Source organism: Triticum aestivum, chromosome 5A (assembly GCF_018294505.1).
Source record: "Triticum aestivum cultivar Chinese Spring chromosome 5A, IWGSC CS RefSeq v2.1, whole genome shotgun sequence".
Classification (NCBI taxonomy): domain Eukaryota; kingdom Viridiplantae; phylum Streptophyta; class Magnoliopsida; order Poales; family Poaceae; genus Triticum; species Triticum aestivum.
The window spans coordinates 604,772,252-604,792,585 of NC_057806.1; the positions used below are offsets into that span (position 1 = coordinate 604,772,252).

A 20,334-nucleotide genomic window follows, 5' to 3' on the forward strand; every position below is an offset into this window, starting at 1 on the left:
TGACATCAAATAATGTATTGCCAGCAGGAAGTTCAAGAGATGTGTGTATGAGTAAACATGGGACATACCTCACTGCCTTAAACAGATACATTTCCTTTTGAATATACAAACCATAGCAACCACTGTTTCTTTCGAAATAATCTGCACAATCCTATTGATATAGCCGGATTTGAAATCCTCAATCCTAAGGGCCAACATAGTTGTATCCCTCATGGACCACAAAAGGGCATGTATAATAACAACAACCAACATCATGTGATCCGAGATAATGATAGTAGTACTGAAATTTTGAGGCCCGATCTTCATACTTCGCTACATAGGAAAACAATTAGTACCTTACGGCTTATTAAAATACTCTCTGCTTCATAAAATAATAAAAAATGCACTCTTATTTAAGGTGGTCTATCTTTGGGAACTATTCCCCTACTTGGTTCAGGAGCTGATGAGCCATCATGCTTTTGCATACTACAAAGTAGTTGGTGCACTACTAAATAGGTACTGGAGAAGGTTCTATCTAGCATCAGGGAGGGCTTCATTCTTTTTACAATCCTAACAAGTATTATGTAAAAAATGTTTTTCTTTTGATCTGGCTGGCATTTAAAGTGTTGATTCAATTCATATCGTCATTCTATTTATTTGTCTGCCTTGCTCAGTAAAGCTTGCTTTTGTTAATTAGACCAAAGCTTCCATACCTTTTACAGAAGAAAACAAATAACCTGATGCTAACGTCTGTTAGTTTTCTATATGTGGAAGACAAATGTGTGTGAACCTGCGTGAAAATGGCTTCACAGAGACAAGTACGAACAACTCCATCTCAAAGACATGGTATGGAGTCTGTGTCCAGTTTAGAAGAAACTATTAAAGCAAAGTTCTGACCTTAAGTAAATCCTTATGGTAATATGCAACACTGAGATTGAAATGCTATCATCTCTATCATCTAGTACATGCTTTACAATTAAAAAAAGAACTACCTTCTTCATCTTTCAAGATTTTACCACTGAACATTTGCAAATTCATAGTGTATTTCCATGCATACACAACAAACTTTTTCGGAAATTTTATTATTATTTCGTTTCAATTGGTTTTCCGGGCCACAAGTTCCTTTGGATTAGGAAGAGCGACTGACGGATAAGATGATATAGTAATATCTATAATTTCATAATGATAGATATGTTGTAAACCAGATATGACTTCTATGTGTCTAAAGAATTAGTCAGAACAGCACAAGAATATGGGCACTTTGTATAGAACACAAGAATATGGGCACTTCTTGTATTCGTATTAGGATTTAAAGTAAAAATAACAGAAATGAACAACAGAAACATCTTACAACATGCAACAAATTTTTAGAGTATATTTGAGAAACTTTTGGAGCGGGTGTAATACCTCATTCTTGTGATCTCATAAGAACCCTCATTCCTCATTCATGTGTTCTCGCTGATGCTTCAACATCAACAAATCCAATGAGCATATATGCTCTGTGACACCAACTGGAATCTGTCAAAGGAAAACCTGCAGCATTATTAAACAAACAGTGATTCTGAAAAATGAAATGTCCAACTGAAAATGAGTTGGTGATGTATATACTCTTTCTAAGTAACTATAGAATATAATTTCTGAATGCAGGGTGTAAGTAAGGAATTAATTTATACATAATGGAGTTGGATAAATCCAGCGTTCTAAGAATTGCAGAAAAGAAAAGATATTACAAACGACATCTAAAATGTAATACATGTGGGTTGCAGTAGTCCCTATATCCAGCAAGCATTAGCCTGCATTTTTGTATGATAGACCAATGTAAATGATGCACACCCGCACGTTATTGACATAGTCGAAACTGCACCATAGCAAGTAGAAATTTTTATGGCACTGCATTAATTTTATACCTTTGGATTGAAGACTCTGTACAATACCAATATACCATTCACCTCTTGTCATGGACCTTCTAAAAGAATTACTTCAGATGCCTTTAGTACAACACATGCAATTTTGTGAGATGAGGCCATTGTGAGTATATATAAGTTAATAGTAACTAACTAACTGTATGCATTCCTAGTAACAACAAATGTTAGATGTGCTGAACCGATGCTCTGTGTAGCCTACAATAAACTATTCTATATGCAGATAATATAAGTCGCTCTATATTCTGAACCACCATTTTAATTGCCATGGGGTCTGTTCTGCTTATTCTGATGGATTAATAAAATAGATCCAGTGTTGTACCAAATCCATTGTGTCCAGTAACTACAGGTTGCCATTTTTTAGTTTTAACAGCTTTCCATTAAGTAGAGCAATAAAGAATGTAACGAACAGGGGAAAACCAGCAAATTAACCCATTGCTGTAACAGTAGACAAGATGAACAAGTCATAATAGATGGCATACATCATTTATTCTGCTAGTACGGCCATAAGTAGCACCAAAAATATCCTCCTCTTTTGCTGGATACTAAAGTTGGGGATTATCATGAATGCTATTGAACTTCGGCACCTTGCATAAAAATAGCATAGCTAGATACCAGCTCAACTCATGCATACAGATTGTTCTAAAAAAATGGATTTGCGTTCACTGTTCAACAATACCATTATCGCTTACCGGCATGTCAGTATACTTACGCATATAAACAAAATATAATGCTTCGTATTATTTCCTTGAATATACCTAGCTTTGTGGCATAGATATTTCTTAGTTCTATTTGAGTCATTTTAGGATCCTCCATTTTCTTCTGCTCTTTCTTCTTCTGATAAATTATCAAAAGAGCTTAACGCATCATCCTGGATATTAACATCAGAACCATCATCTTTAATAAGTTTCGGAAGTTGCGATATACTCTACTTTCTAGAAGCTGCTGGGTGAGAAGAAATCTACACAAAAAAGGGGTAAAATAACAGAACTCTTTCAGGTCTGTGCATTCAAAAAGAAGAAAAGGTATTGCTTAGTATATAAAAGTGACCTGGACACATACGCCTTGATATTTCTAAGCCTCGGCAGAGGCATGCTTGCTTGCATTTGACATACGAGGAAGAAAGAAGACCATTCAAAAAGAACACCGCCTACTTTGAGTTAATGAAATTTTAGAACTATGTTACCAGCCCATTCAACTTTATTTACAAGGGTGAGATCTAAATTATCAGCAGTGCGATTTCTTCAGTCTTAGATTCTGCATAATGACAACTACATTGTGAAGGATTGAAGTTTAACCTGAAACCATAGGGCGGACACATCAGCAAATCAACCAGTCAAAACCTTAGAAACAATCGACTGCAAGATTAGATACACTCACGGGCTAGAATGATACAAAATGCACCAAGAAATGATCTCAACATGCCCTCAATGCCTACCATCAATTAAAAAGCATTAGACCACAAGATTAAATACACTCATGGTTAGAGTGATATAAAATGGTTACATAAATATAAGAAAAAGTCACCTGCTCAACTGGCCTTTTGACTCTCTCCTCATGGTTCCTCCGTCAATCACCCACTCTACCATCAATTAAAAAGCATTAGACCACAAGATAAAATACACTCAGGTTAGAGTGATACAAAATGGTTACATAAATATAAGAAAATGTCACCTGCTCAACTGGTCTTTTGACTCTCTCCTTATGTTTCCTCCGTCAATCACTCACTCTACCATGTCAAATTATCCATATGTGTAGCAATAGCACATTCCACCCTAGAAGCTGCAACCCAATGGAATGACTTACAAGCGTAATAATATAGATGCAAAGCTAACCAAAAGACTTCTTCTCAAACATTACACTTCTACTAACACGAAGATAAAAGAAATATGTAATACTTGCTCAGTTAGAACAAATGCAATAAGATAATATTATGCAAAAGAGAGTTGAATGAATCTCAATGAGTATAACAAAGTATTAGAGTGGGAAAGAAAGCTGGCAAAAGAAAATTGGCCTTACAGATACACATAACAAGTCAAACTTGTCATTTTCACATACACTGTGGGCATGGCACTAAAGCATCAGTAGTGGAGTTAAAAAATTAAAGTGAAAAATATAAACTTTTAGTGACAATCAATCAACATGTTTTCTGTGAGAAAAAACAATAAAAATTGGCACTATATTATGAAGATATAACTTGCTACATCATGAATCATGAATTTACTAAAGAGTACAATTTTTAGTGACAATCAATCAACATGTTTTCTGTGAGAAAAAACAATAAAAATTGGCACTATATTATGAAGATATAACTTGCTACATCATGAATCATGAAATTAGAGCAGAATTTCATCACCATGCATCATGCAAACAACGTGTGAGATCAAAGTAGAGAAAGATCTAACCTGATGATGAGTGGCTGGAATTGTATTGGAGCTGAAGTATCACCGACATCCAACATCTGAGTCATTGTTGTAATTACTTCCCTCCAACAAGCAGCAAAAGGATGGGGTACCTTCCATCTAACAGCCTCGTAAACTGAACTCAATCCAAATGCATTTGCTATGGAAACCTTTTAATCAAAGAGGAGCCCCTACTCTCTTTACTGGGCAGAAGATGGAAGTTTGCAGCCCACTTGTATCTGGACTTTGCAGCCCACTGTCCTGACTGTTTCGAAACCCGCCAGTGTTTCAACCACTGAACCATTTTCTGTCCTAAAAATGAACCAGTAGTAGCAATCAGCAGCTCCCAAAAGGCAGGAGATTAGACATCGGCCGCTCATGCCGCCCCACCCCGCAGGCTACCCGGGCGAAACCACAGCCACCCCACCAGCACCCCTCCGCCCCCCCACCCCCCCGATCTCTTCCTCCCCTCGCCACCGCCGGGCAAAGCCCGCATGGCATCAGCGGCTCGCGAGTCAGGACGGTGCGGGGGCACTCAGCCAAGGAGAGGCGCGGCGTGCGCCATTGTACTCCACACTGCAATGGCAATTTTAAAGATTAAATCAACATTTGCATCTATTTCGTATTGAAATAATAGCAGAAACAGTCCCTGGTGGCAGTTTGAAATAATTTTACAGTATGTATTCAGAAATATTAGTAAAATACCTGCATGATTCGTCAGAAAAACACACACAAGAGAAGAAGGATTAATTTTATTCTTACTAAGCGGAGCAACACTAACTTGGTATGCTCCTGCTCGTTGAGGGCCTCGCACTCATCGACGAACTTGTGCCTGGCGAGTGACTGGTCCTTGCCCTCCAGCACGAGGGAGAGCTCCCCCTTAAGCTCCTCAAATGACTAGAACATCACCCCGCTGAGCACCTCCTGCCCCTTTGCCGCGGCCCTGCAGCCGACCGTCGACCCTGCCACAGACGGAAGCCCCCTTGGCAACCTCACCAAACTGGCAGTGAGCCCCGCCCTAGAGAGCTGTCCAACCGCTGCGGCGGCGGCGGTGGCCGGAGACGGCGCAACCCTAGGTAGCATCTCGAACTCCCGTCCTCCGCGGGCTTGCGCGAGCATGAGCTGGGACTGGAGGCGCAGGGTGACCTGGTCTTCGTCGTCGCCTGCGAGGGCGGGGAGCCGAGCGAGGTCGCGCCGGTTGGCGGCTTGCGCTGGAGGCGGCCGGTGGAGACTGGGGCTGCGGCGGCGGCAGGAAATTTAGGAGGAAAGAGGGAGAAGGGGACGCATCGGGAGAGAGGGTTTGGGGTGATGGGCTGATGGGTAGCTTCTCTACGAAGGCAACCTGGCTACGTGGGCCAATGGCAACAAGCTGCCAAACACACGGCATCGTCGAATCGCTGGCTTGATTTTCTTTTCTTCTCTCGCCCAATTGCTCGATCTCTCTTTGTCTCCTAGCTATCCAACGTGGCATAGCCCAGATAGAGCCTTTGATGCACACCTTATTGTTTTTGATGAGTCCCTAGGCCACCCAGCTATATATAAAATTCTTTTGTGGGGAAGCTATATTTAAAGTCTTAGTCATCCTCTTATTATCTACGAACAAGTGACAATTCAACCTAAATATAGTAAGTAATCTTAAGCTACCTTATAATGAAACGTTTCACTATTCTCAAAGAAAACTTCAAAAAAAAACATAAATATAGTTTTGGATAGACATGACATAAAAACTTTTTGGATAGACATGACATAAGAACTGACAATATAAATGAATTTTTTCGATGACTGACAACATAAATATTATTTATCCCATTAAAACGCCTACGGTAAACTGGTGTGGTGGTTAGCCCATGCACACGCGAGGTTCAAACCACGGTGGTTTTTCCCTTTCAGATTATATAAATTTAGCATTTAAAATAATCTGTACGTTTCCAGGATATATCTCTATATCTCTACTCCTAATGTCTGAGTTGGTGAATAGCATCCACGGTTTATTTTCGTCCCACCATTTTCGTCCGTTTTATTTTCGCTGGTTTTTTTCGTCCCCCTCCCACTGGTTTATTTTCGCCTCATTTCCTAAAGGAGGAGTCTGCGGTTGTGATGGTGGATCCGTACGTCGTTCGTTCGCCTGCCTCCCCTTCATTCGTTCCCCACCCCTTTGTCTCACCCTCCCAACGTAAAAGTCATACATGGAAACAAAACAAAGAATCCTAACAATAATAAGGAAAAGAACCCAAAGAATCAGCACAGTCGTAGCCTTCCTCCCATCCTCGTAGTGCAGAAGTAATATACATGGGGAAAAACCATAGGATCATAACAATAATTAGCCACAAGATATGGAAAGCCCGACAAGATTGATCACACCATCAAGCTGAAGGAAATATGCTCTAGAGGCAATAATAAAGTTGTTATTTATATTTCCTTATTCATGATAAATGTTTATTATTCATGCTAGAATTGTATTGATCGGAAACCCAAATACATGTGTGAATACATAGACAAACACTGTGTCCCTAGTGAGCCTCTAGTTGACTAGCTCGTTGACCAAAGATGGTTAAGGTTTCCTAACCATGGACATGAGTTGTCATTTGTTAACGGGATCACATCATTAGGAAAATGATGTGATGGACAAGACTCATCCGTTAGCTTAGCATAATGATCGTTCAGTTTTATTGCTATTGCTTTCTTCATGTCAAATACATATTCCTTCGACTATGAGATTATGCAACTCCCGGACACCGGAGAAATACCTTGTGTGCTATCAAACGTCACAACATAACTGGGTGATTATAAAGATGCTCTATAGGCATATCCGAAGGTGTTTGTTGGCTTGGCATAGATCGAGATTAGAATTTCTCACTCCGAGTATCGGAGAGGTATCCCTAGGCCCTTTCGGTAATACACATCATAAGAAGCCTTGCGAGCAAAGTGACTAATGAGTTAGTTGCGGGATGATGTATTACGGAACGAGTAAAGAGACTTGCATCTAATGATATTGAACTAGGTATGAAGATACCAACGATCGAATCTCGGGCAAGTAACATACTGATGGACAAAGGAAATTTGCCGGTTGTCATTATGGTTCGACCGGTAAAGATCTTTGTAGAATATGTAGGAGCCAATATGAGCATCCAGGTTCCTTTATTGGTTATTGACTGGAGAGGTGTTTCGGTCATGTCTACATAGTTCTCGAACCCGTAGGGTCCGCACGCTTAACATTCGATGACGACATAATATTATATGAGTTATGTGATTTGGTGGCCGAATGTGGTTCGAAGTCCCGGATGAGATCACACACATGACGAGGAGTATCTAAATGGTCGAGAGGTAAAGATTGATATATATAGGACGATGGTATTCGGACACCGGAAGTGTTTCAAAGGGTATTGGGTACATATAGGATCACCTGAAGGGGTTTCGGGCACCCCCGGCAAAGATGTGGGCTTAATGGGCCAAGTGAGGGACAAACCAGCCCACAAGGGGTTGGTGCACCCCTCCACCAGGCCGGCCAGCCCTAGGGAAAGGAAAGAGGGGAGGGCAAGTCCCTCATTCCTTCCCCTCCTCAAGGGAGAAAGGAAGGGGGGGGCATCTCCCCCTTCCTCCCCCTGGCGCCTATACAAGGAAGGGGGGAGAACTAGGGCAGGAGCCCAAGTGGGATTCCGCCTCACTTGGGGCGCCCCTTGGCCTCTCCCCTATCCCTCCCACCTATATATATGAGGAGGGGACGCCTAGAACACACAACATCAATTGTTAGACGTGTGCGGCTCCCCCCCTCCACAGTTTATACCCCCGGTCATATTTCTCGCGGTGCTTAGGTGAAGCCGTGCGCGGATTACTTCACCATCACCGTCACCATGCTGTCATGCTATCGAACTCACCTACTACCTCGACACCTTGCTGGATCAAGAAAGCGAGAGACGTCACCGAGCTGAATGTGTGCAGAACTCGGAGGTGTCGTTCGTTCGGTACTCGATCGGTGGAACGCGAAGAAAGTTCAACTACATCAACCGCATTGTGAAACGCTTATGCTTACGGTGTACGAGGGTACGTAGACACACTCTCCCTCTCGTTGCTATGCATCTCCATGGATAGATTATTGCGTGTGTGTAGAATTTTTTTTGTTTTCCATGCAACGATTCCGAGTAGTGGCATCCAAGCCAAGTCTATGCGTAGATGATATGCACGAGTAGAACACAAAGAGTTATGGGCGGTGATAGTCATACTGCTTACCACCAACGTCTTATTTTGATTCGGCGGTATTGTGGGATGAAGCGCCCCGGACGAACCTTACATGTCCATGCACATGAGACCGGTTCCACCGACAGACATGCTCGGTTCATTATACGTGGATGGTAGGTATGGTTTTCTCCTCCGACGTCGCAGTCTTCTGGGGGTGCCAAATCCAAAGTACAATGGCGTAGCCGGTGTGTTGCCCCGTTCTGATTCGTTCAACGTAATGCTTTCGCCTTTGGCGAGCCACTTTGGAGGTCCGCAAAGCTGCATATCAGCGATGGAGACGCGTCGAGCTCGGGTGTGGAGGTGATCCGTCATTTTTTCCTTTGGAGGCTGCTATGGTGGTGCCAGAGGCAGGTGACAGGCGTTGATGTCAAGCTCAAAGGTTTCTTCGGCCTTATTAGTGCTTTTACTTCTTGGTTGTTGTTCCTTTGTGCAAAGGCTAGCGTTCTGTTATTTGTTCAGTTTTGCCAGGTCGGCATGTACGTGGCTTGTACTATGATCCTTATGGTATAAATGGGACATGTATTCCACGCAAGAAAATCTTCTATTTTCGGCTGGTATTCTGATGAGCATAGATGGGTAATAAATTTATATATTTCATTATCATAAAATTCATAATACCAGCATTTATTTTTGTTATCATTGTATTAAATATATTAGTTTAGGAAATTGTAGGGATGTGTCTGACTATATTTTTTTCATTTTATACTTTGGTGGAACGGTAAAGAACTAGTGAAGATGCGTTTAAAGACCTTTGACATGAATTATTCATGCTAACTACAGATTGTGCAGGATGGGTGTGAGTTGAGGAAACCCTTTTTATTATACTTGATCTCAAACATTGTGCGAATGAACTAAAGACAACTTTTTTTATATTATGCAAGACTTTCTTAAGCGCATCAAATATATCTTAATTTGTAATAGTTTTTTTGTTGGATCTTCGTTTTATATTAATACATCGTCAAATTGCCTCTTATTATTAATTTACATTTCCTTTTAAAAAATACATTGCAACCGAAGTGAACTTCAGTTATTACCCGACTGTGCCCATGTTATATTGTCTCTACATGTGAAATTTAACATGCACTATCTTTATATAACTCCAGAAAAATATATTTTAAAAGCCCGTGGCAACACACGAGCATTCTACTAGTAAATAATAGTTGTGGATGTTTAACGCTAACGTGCTTCAACTTCATTAGAAAGACATGTCCACCAAGATTTGACTCATTTGCATTTACTCCATTAGTTGGTAGATCGGGAGGCATTTTAACAGTCTGGTGTCCAATTCACTTTAAAGGAGAGTTGTTGTTTCAGAATAACTATGTTGTGTCTGTGATGCTGCAATCCAACAGATGTGGCAGTTGTTGGACACTAACAAACATTTATGCACCCTGCCAAGATGACAAAAAAGTAGAGTCCTTGAACTGGCTGGAAGGAACCCAAATTCCTGACAATGTAGATTGGTTATTAGTTGGGGATTTCAACCTTATAAGGAGCTTTGAGGACAGAAACAAACCAGGAGGGAATCTTAATGACATGTTTCATTTTAATGGTGTCATCAGTCAGTTGGGATTAATTGAAATACCTCTAAAGGGTAGGAAATACACTTGGAGTAATATGCAGGATAACCCCCTTCTTGAAAGATTAGATTGGGTTTTCACATCAACCTCTTGGACCCTGTCATATCCCAACACTTTGGCTTTCCCTCTTGCTATGACCACTTCGGATCATGTTCCATGTGTTATCCAAATACAAAATTCCATGCCTAAAAGTACCATCTTTAGATTTGAGAACTGGTGGTTGGACCATCAAAGTTTTTTTTTCCTCTAGTTGAATCCATTTGGACACAAAGTATTCATTACGCGGAGGCTGCTAAGAGGATTAATACCAAGATGAAGATCCTTAGGAAACAGCTCAAACTTATGGCCAAAACTCCGTCCAACCTGAAGGAAGATATTGCTAATGCAAATGCTTTGATTGAAATGCTTGACGCAATTGAAAACTTCAGAAATCTTGCTGACATTGAAGCCGAACTCAGGAGGGATATTAAGCTTCATCTAGAACAACTCTTATTACAGCAAAAAGCTTACTGGCAGCAGAGTGGGGAAATAAAGTGGGTGACTCTGGGCAATGAAAACTCTAAAAATTTTCATGCCATGGCAACAATTCAGCATATGCATAACTATATTGCTTCACTCAAACAGGCGGATGGTACAGAGGTCAGTAGTCATGATGCCAAAGCAACACTTCTGCTTGAGGCTTTCAAAGATAGATTACGGCAATTAGGCAACTTTGAAATTCCACAGGAATTACTTAGTATTTTACCAACTCATTATGATCTGTCATTCCTTGAAGCTCCTTTTTCCAATGATGAGATTGATGCAATTATCAAGGAATTGCCTTCTAACAAATCCCCGGGTCCTGATGGTTTTAATACTGACTTCATCAAGAAGTGTTGGCCAGTTATCAAACAAGACTTTTATGATCATTGCAACCAATTTCATAGAGGAGACATTTGCATTCAAAGCATTAACAGTTCGTTCATCACTCTCATACCAAAGAATAATGCTGCTTCTACAGTTCATGATGTTAGACCCATTTCCTTACTCAGTTGTACAATCAAACTGATTACTAAACTCCTTGCAAATAGGCTGCAATCAGTAATCCTGGAACTTATACATGTTAATCAATATGGATTTATTAAATCAAGGACCATACAGGATTGCATAGCTTGGGCATATGAATATCTGTTCCAATGTCACAAGAGCAAAAATCCATCAGTTGTGCTTAAATTAGACTTTGAAAAGGCTTTCGATAAGATTGAACATGGTATGATTTTGGCTGTTCTAAAGCAGAGGGGTTTTGGCCCCAAGTGGTGTTCTTGGATTCAGCAAATTTTGGGCAGTGCCACTTCAGTTGTTCTTTTAAATGAAGTTCCAGGGAATAACTTCAAATGTAGAAGAGGGGTTAGGCTGGGGGATCCTCTGTCCCCACTCCTGTTTGTGCTAGCAGCTGATTTCTTGTAGACAATTCTAAATGATGCTATCTAGAAAGGCTCTTTACAGGTTCCAGTTAGCTTTGCATCCTGTCGGGACTTCCCCATATTGCAATATGCAGATGACACGCTCATTTTCGTGCCAGCTTCTATCGATTAGATGACTCATCTCGTGCAGCTAGTTAGTATCTTTTCTAGAGCCTCTGGTTTGCAAGTCAACTATCACAAGTCAAGTATCTTACCCATTAATGTACAGGAGGACACCTTGCATCAACTATCCAATCTTCTGGGTTGCACCATTGGAACTTTCCCGTTCATGTATCTTGGCACACCCCTCAGTTATACAAAACCAAAGATGCAGTTCTTCATGTATATCATCTAGAGAATTCAAAAGAGACTCAATGCATGCTCTCAGTATCTCAGTTACGATGGGAGACTATTGATGGTTAATGCGGTCCTCTCCTCATTACCAACTTTCATCATGAGCTGCATCATACTTTACAAAGGTATAATTGACCAGATTGATAAGTACAGAAGGCATCTTTTCTGGAGAGGTAAAGACTTGGAAAAAAAGAACCCACCACTGGCTGCCTGGGATCTAATCTGCCAACCAAAGGAAAGAGGTGGGATCGGCATTCTGAATCTTTTAACACAAAATGCTTGTTTGCTAATGAAAATGTTACACAAGTTTATGAATCACAGTGATATACCATGGATTAAGATGATATGGGAAATTTACTATCAGAATGCCTTGCCTGATACACAATTGGTGAGTTGTTCATTTTGGTGGAGAGATTGCTTAACATGCTGGTTGTACATTACAGAATGGTCGAACTTTGGACTTTTGGTCTGATCCATGGGATGGAGAACCTAAACTTACACTCTGGCCACATTTACACTCTTTCGCTATCAAGCAACAAATCTCCATCGCTGAACTATGGCACACAGAGGATCTACACTTCCACCTGCCTCTGTCAGAGGAGGCTTATGCACAATTTCAGGAAGTGGAACAGTTCTTACAGGATGTCATTCTCACAGCTGACCATGACATCTGGCAGATACCTGGTCAATCTGCATATAAGGTTTCTCAGGTTTACAAAATACTTTCACCAGCTACAGAAATTCTGCCAGTACTGAAATGGCTCTGGAAGACGTGCTGCCAATTAAAACACAAGATATTTTTTTGGCTGCTGATCAACGACAGACTGAATACGCGAGCGCTCCTTCAACGTAAGAATTTATTTATTCAAGATTATACTTGTGTTATGTGTAATATGCAGGTCACTGAAGCACGAGATCATCTTTTCCTGCACTGTCCTTTTGCGCAACTATGCTGGAAGTATATTTGTCCAGGCTGGTCTCCCACGCACCTTGGCATCCAAGAGATAAATGCATTGAAGCAATTACTCAATGTTCCGTTCTCTCTTGAGATCATCATTCTTATTTCCTGGGCGATCTGGACAACGAGGAATGATTTCATTTTCAAGAGGATCCCACCAAGTGTGTATCATTGCATGAGAAAATTTAAAGAAGAACTCAAGTGGTTCATCTACAGAGCGAAAAGACAGGAATACAGCGGCTTTCATGATTGGGTGAAAGATTTTCGCTAAGCCATACTGTAATTGTTGTAATGTAGTATTCTAGATTTATTCTTTATTCTTTTGTACTTGTATTGTAATTATTTCTTTCTTTCTTGAAGACTTCGTATTTATTTTCAAAAATTAATAAAAATACGCAGCAGAGTCCTGTTGTTTCCTTAAAAAAACACTAACGTGCTTGGTCTGGTGGTCATCTAAGCGAGTCAATTACCACTAGCAGGTGGGCCTACACGGTGCTGGCACACTGCATGTGCAGGCCATACGACCGAATACAATAGAATGCACCGTATTTACACGCTGAGACAAGTTAAGTGACCAGAAATCCGTATTTTACAAGTTTTAGAACCAAACTGAATATCAAGTGCAAGTTGTGTGACTACCAGTGATATTACCTCCGCCGGTTTTATACCTTCGGTTCATGCAAAAACCGGCCAGTTTACATGGTTTTTTCGGTCCAATTTCAGCTCGGTCTTTTTTGTTTGGAAACCCGATAGGGGCGCCGGTTCCGTTTTTTCCGATCCGACTGCCGGTCTGGTCCAGTTTTTTAAACTATGGGCCCAACAATATAAATCTGAAATTAAACTGCTCCTCTCCATAACTTCATTCATCCATTCCTCCATAGAGACACTCTTTCTAATGCTGGATATATGTTTCTGATCAACGTTTACCACCTAAGTGAACATCCAGATTATCGAACAAGTTATCGGTTACTTTCCGGTCAACGTTTACCACCTGAGTGAACATCCAGATTACGGAACAAGTTATCGGTTAACTTCGTGTCAACATTTACCACCCGAGTGAACATCCAGAATATGCAACAAGTTTTTGGCCAACGTTTACAACCTTACTGAAAATTCAAATTAGTTGTCATCACATTGGGCAAAAGATGGGCATTCAAGAAATTCGGTGCCACCTGTACGTAACGCTGACGATGGATGCTTTGACGTGTTAAGGGAAGCCCACTGGGAAGCCCACTGATCCTGCCATTTACATGACATGTTTTCTTGTGCCGTTCATCACGATATAGAGATCAAAGGGAAATATACGGTGTGAATTATAAGTGTCTGTGAAAAGACAATGAGAGACTAGAGGAAAAAGGAAGAAAGCAATGGTGCCGAGGAATCTAGAAGTAGGTAATATCATGTAGTGATGGGTTGGCACGGAAAATATGTAGGATTTGTTGTTGAAACTCGGCCCTCAGGATTGATCACATCAAATCATGATGAACGCGCACGCGCAATTTCTTTTTTACCAAAGGCACATGTCGTGCCTTTCTTTTCCCTGTTTTTCTTTTCTGTTTTCTTGCACCACGGTAGAAATCTATGCCCTGGCCGGTTTTTGGTTCTGGAAAAACTGATGGATTACCACTAGCAGGTGGGCCTACACGGTGCTGGCACACTGCATGTGCAGGCCATATGACCGAATACAATAGAATGCACCGTATTTACACGCTGAGACAAGTTAAGTGACCAGAAATCCGTATTTTACAAGTTTTAGAATCAAACTGAATATCAAGTGCAAGTTGTGTGACTACCAGTGATATTACCTCCGCCGGTTTTATACCTTCGGTTCATGCAAAAACCGGCCAGTTTACAAGTTTTAGAACCAAACTGAATATCAAGTGCAAGTTGTGTGACTACCAGTGATATTACCTCCGCCGGTTTTATACCTTCGGTTCATGCAAAAACCGGCCAGTTTACGCGCAATTTCTTTTTTACCAAAGGCACGGTCAATAACTAAGATGTTAAGTGTGTATCCGAGAAAACTGATGTTGACTTCTTGGTTCTGGATTTCTTCTCTGCATTTGACTCCAATGTATTGCACAACAATTGTCTACTAGATTATCTTGACGTGTGTTTCACCTCATTAGCTCTAGATCACACACAAAAAGATTTCCTGGGTATTGTTGCAAGACATGAGAATTACTGGAATGGTTCATTACACCACGGCAGAACTGCCAATTCTGCCTGAACCTCCGCCGCCCCTCTCGCCGGCCGACGGGGGTGGATCGGGGGCCAACGGGAGGGGGTGTTCCCCGTCGTCGCGCCGCATAGATGACCTGCCTTGTGGGGAGGTGTTTCCGCCGCCGCCGCCTCGTCGGTTGTCGCCGAATTCGCCGCTCCCTGAGGATCTGCAGCCGGTGCTCGTGGTTGCAGCGGATCTACTCCCTCCCCCGCCGTCCCCTAGTTCGGCGGATCGGGATTGGGACTTTTTGCATCCCACGAAATGGTTAGTGCGTTTTCAAGATGATAGGGCGCCGGGGCGATGGATCAATGGCTCGATCTACTCGCATCCGTCTCGTTGGATGACGATCCAAGATGAAGATGGAGATATTTTGGCCGGACGACATCTCTACGTTGATGAAGAGCTTGCGATCGGTAAGAGTCTAATTATCGATGTTTTCAATATTGAGGTTCTTGAGTGTGTGCAGGCTCCCATGGATTGCGACGAGCAACTCGATGTACTGGATCTTACGGAGGACGCCGACGGACCCAAGACCACGCAGCGGGTTGGAGGACGTTTCTGGATTCTTGCTGATGAAGATGATGACGATGATGATCCACCGGAAACGACGGTTCGGCCACCAACTTCAGCTGGCGTGGCTACATCTGCTTTGGTACCTAAAACTATGGTTAGTAGTAAGAAATCGGTCTCTTTCGGCACTCCGGTTCCTTCGCAGAAGTCGAAAGTGAAACCATGGAGTGGACCTTTGCCAAAGGAGGGGCCGCCGGCTATCACGTTGTCAGATTTTTTTCTCCCCGAGTGCTGGACGAGAGTAACTCGGAGAAAGAAGAAAGGGGGTCGCAGGGATTCACAACGATCGCCGGCGGTGGCCGCTGCGTGTGACATTCGAGCGGCCAGGTTTGAGCGTTTGAATGCTCTTTTGGGTTCAGGTGGGCCGCCGGAGAGTATTCGCGATGTGGGCCTGGCTAATACTGGGCTTGAGGCCCAGGGGGTTGGCCAGGTTCGCGTAGCGACGGGCGTGGGAGATGTGCATGAGGTTGCATTGGACCGAGCGCCCTTGCATGCACGATCTGTCTCACCCCCTCTCGTTGGTGCCGCTAGCGTTCGCCGTCGCGGGACAGTAGGTTTTCCTTCGGCTTCCTTGCGCCGCCTCCTCCCTGCTCGCGCCGGAGTTCGACGACTCCCACTGGCGGAGATGCCGCCTAAGCCACCACCGCCACGGGCTGCGTCGGGGGTGAGAAACCCGGCCGGGGCCGCGGGGGCCTCCGCTCCTCCGGCCGCGTCTGCGACTGCGCCGGGCCCCGCTCGGTCGGCGCCTACCACTCGGGCCGTTCCACCGCCGCCTCGGGGAGCGCCTCCTCCGCCTCCGGCTAGGGTGGCCCTGTCGTCCAAGACCGCGCCACCTCCGCTTCCCCAACCTAGGGCAGCACCACCACCGCCACCAAGGGCTGAGCCCCAACGGCCGTGGCCGAGGCAGATGGCGGGTGGTCGCGGCGGCAATGGCCTTGCCGCGAACGGCCGTGGGGCGGGGGCGTCGGCGGGGGATGATCGGAATCCTCCGTGTGGGCAGTGGGGCGATGATGGTCATGATGCTTATGGCTCTGGGCTGCATAGGGGATCGTCGTCTACTGGTGGTGGACGTGGACATGCATGGGTGGATGACGGCAATGCCAACCAAGGTTTCCAAGGACCGCCCGACAACTTTGTGGAGGGTGCGGTTGGCCCCAATAACCGTTCTTTCCGGGGTCGTTTCCGCGGAGGGCGGGGCGGGAACAGACGTTTCTATCAGCTAAGGCATCCGAAGAATACGGTTGAGACGGAGTTGGCTGGCGGTGGATCGAATCTACCGCAGGTGGCGGTGGAGACGGTTCAGGCTCTGGCCGAAGTTACGTTGCCGGAACCCATGCAGACCGCTGATTCTGCGTCGGAGCATGGTACAGACAAATCGGAGGCTGACAAGTTGTCCAAGTGGGCGGCAAAGAAGAAGAAGCTTACGTGTTTTCGCTGTGGCGACACGGGACACTTTATGGCTGAGTGTACTGCGGAGTTATGTGACCTATGCCGGAGACCTAAGCATTCCGCTGTTGAGTGTCCGCTTATGCTTGGGCCTAAGCCTTCTGTTCAGATTTTCGGGGTCTGCTGCTCGGAGTTGATGTTCTTCGAGTCTCCCAGAGTGGCACCTTTGGCACCAACGGTAGAGACTTCTTTACCAAGGGTGGTGAAGGTAGTCCATGGACCGTTGACCGAGGCGCAAATTATTCAGCAGCTGCGGGAACTCGTTCCGGGTAATTTTCAGTGGTCGTTGCTCAAGCTAAATGATACGTCTTACAAAGTTGATTTTCCGTCTAAGGAGGATCAGGTGCGAATCCTCAAGTTTGGTATGAGCAGGGTTACAGGCACCAGTTTTGTGTTACAGTTTGATGAGTGGAAAAAGAAGGAGCCGCAGGGCATGCCGTTGAGGCAGATTTGGGTTCGTTTCTCCGGGGCACCATCTGATCCCTTGGATAGCTTCTTGGTAACGTGGAGTTTGGGGTCTTTGATCGGCAAGACTGAACAGGTCGATATGCCATTTACTCGGGCCAACGGGGTAGCGCGTTTACTTGTCCGTGTGGCTAATATCGAGTTCTTGCCGAATGTGGCGCCTTGGACATATGATGGTGTTATGTATCAGCTGGACGTTTTGTATGAGGATCCTAATTTGTTCGATGAGTTTGAGGATGATAACCCTGAAGGAAATATGCCCTAGAGGCAATAATAAAGTTATTATTTATTTCCTTATATCATGATAAATATTTATTATTCATGCTAGAATTGTATTAACAGGAAACATAATACATGTGTGAATACATAGACAAACTTAGTGTCACTAGTATGCCTCTACTTGACTAGCTCGTTAATCAAAGATGGTTATGTTTCCTAACCATGAACAAAGTGTTGTTATTTGATTAACGAGGTCACATCATTAGTTGAATGATCTGATTGACATGACCCATTCCATTAGCTTAGCACCCGATCGTTTAGTATGTTGCTATTGCTTTCTTCATGACTTATACATGTTCCTATGACTATGAGATTATGCAACTCCCGTTTGCCGGAGGAACACTTTGTGTGCTACCAAACGTCACAACGTAACTGGGTGATTATAAAGGAGCTCTACAGGTGTCTCCAATGGTAGATGTTGGGTTGGCGTATTTCGAGAATAGGATTTGTCACTCCGATTGTCAGAGAGGTATCTCTGGGCCCTCTCGGTAATGCACATCACATAAGCCTTGCAAGCATTGCAACTAATGAGTTAGTTGCTAGATGATGTATTACTGAACGAGTAAAGAGACTTGCCGGTAATGAGATTGAACTAGGTATTGGATACCGACGATCGAATCTCGGGCAAGTAACATACCGATGACAAAGGGAACAACATATGTTGTTATGCGGTCTGACCGATAAAGATCTTCGTAGAATATGTAGGAGCCAATATGGGCATCCAGGTCCCGCTATTGGTTATTGACCTGAGATGTGTCTCAGTCATGTATGCATTGTTCACGAACCGTAGGGTCCGCACGCTTAACGTTACGATGACAGTTATTATGAGTTTATGCATTTTGATGTACCGAAGTTAGTTCGGAGTCCCTGATGTGATCACGGACATGACGAGGAGTCTCGAAATGGTCGAGACATAAAGATTGATATATTGGACGGCTATATTCGGACACCGGAAGTGTTCCGGGTGATTTCGGAGAAAACCGGAGAGCGGGAGGGTTACGGGAACCCTACCGGGAGAAGTATTGGGCCATATGGGCCTTAGTGGAGAGAGAGAGGGGCTGCCAGAGGTGGGCCGCGCGCCACCTCCTCCCTGGTCCGAATTGGACTAGGGGAGGGGGGCGGCGCGCCCCCTTTCCTTCTCCCTCTCCACCTCTTTCCCCCTCCTAGTAGGAGTCCTACTCCTACTAGGAGGAGGACTCCTCCTTGGCGCGCCACACCTGGCCGGCCGGCCTCCTCCCCTTGCTCCTTTATATATGGGGGCAGGGGGCACCCCAAGACACACAAGTTGATCCACGTGATCGTTCCTTAGCCGTGTGCGGTGCCCCCTGCCACCATATTCCACCTCGATCATATCGTTGTAGTGCTTAGGCGAAGCCCTGTGTCGGTAGAACATCATCATCGTCACCACGCCGTTGTGCTGACGGAAGTCATCCCCGAAGCTTTGCTGGATCGGAGCCCGGGGAGCGTCATCGAGTTGTACGTGTGCTAAGAACTCGGAGGTGCCGGAGTAACGGTGCTTGGATCGGTCGGATCAGGAAGACGTACGACTACTTCCTCTACGTTGCGTCAACGCTTCCGTTGCGGTCTACGAGGGTACATAGACAACACTCTCCCCTCTCGTTGCTATGCATCACCATGATCTTGCGTGTGCGTAGGAAATTTTTTGAAATTACTGCGTTCCCCAACAGTGGCATCCGAGCCTAGGTTTTATGGTTTGATGTTATATGCACGAGTAGAACACAAGTGAGTTGTGGGCGATATAAGTCATACTGCCTACCAGCATGTCATACTTTGGTTCAGCGGTATTGTTGGATGAAGCGGCCCGGACCGACATTACGTGTACGCTTACGCGAGACCCGTTCTCCCGACGTGCTTTGCACATAGGTGGCTTGCGGGTGACTGTTTCTCCAACTTAGTTGAACCAAGTGTGGCTACGCCCGGTCCTTGCGAAGGTTAAAACGGAGTCAAATTGACAAACAATCGTTGTGGTTTTGATGCGTAGGTGAGATTGGTTCTTGCTTAAGCCCGTAGGAGCCACGTAAAACTTGCAACAACAAAGTAGAGGACGTCTAACTTGTTTTTGCAGGGCATGTTGTGATGTGATATGGCCAAGACATGATGCTAAATTTTATTGTATGAGATGATCATGTTTTGTAACCGAGTTATCGGCAACTGGCAGGAGCCATATGGTTGTCGCTTTATTGTATGCAATGCAATCGCGATGTAATGCTTTACTTTATCACTAAGCGGTAGCGATAGTCGTGGAAGCATAAGATTGGCGAGACGACAACGATGCTACGATGGAGATCAAGGTGTCGCGCCGGTGACGATGGTGATCATGACGGTGCTTCGGAGATGGAGATCACAGGCACAAGATGATGATGGCCATATCATATCACTTATATTGATTGCATGTGATGTTTATCTTTTATGCATCTTATCTTGCTTTGATTGACGGTAGCATTATAAGATGATCT

At 44.0% G+C, this 20,334-nt stretch overlaps 1 long non-coding RNA gene across 2 annotated transcripts; it reads right to left on the bottom strand.

The window, feature by feature from the left end:
- Positions 1-17: 17 nt before the first annotated feature.
- On the bottom strand, positions 18-4,706 carry LOC123107913 (uncharacterized). 2 transcript variants are annotated; one of them, XR_006451804.1, is made up of 5 exons: positions 4,307-4,706; positions 3,576-3,683; positions 3,429-3,483; positions 3,282-3,335; positions 18-3,199 (listed from the first exon to the last, which is right to left on the bottom strand). It is a non-coding gene; the product is annotated as an uncharacterized lncRNA (long non-coding RNA). The 2 variants fall into 2 exon arrangements; XR_006451803.1 differs by having other exon boundaries at positions 18-3,335.
- Positions 4,707-20,334: the final 15,628 nt, after the last annotated feature.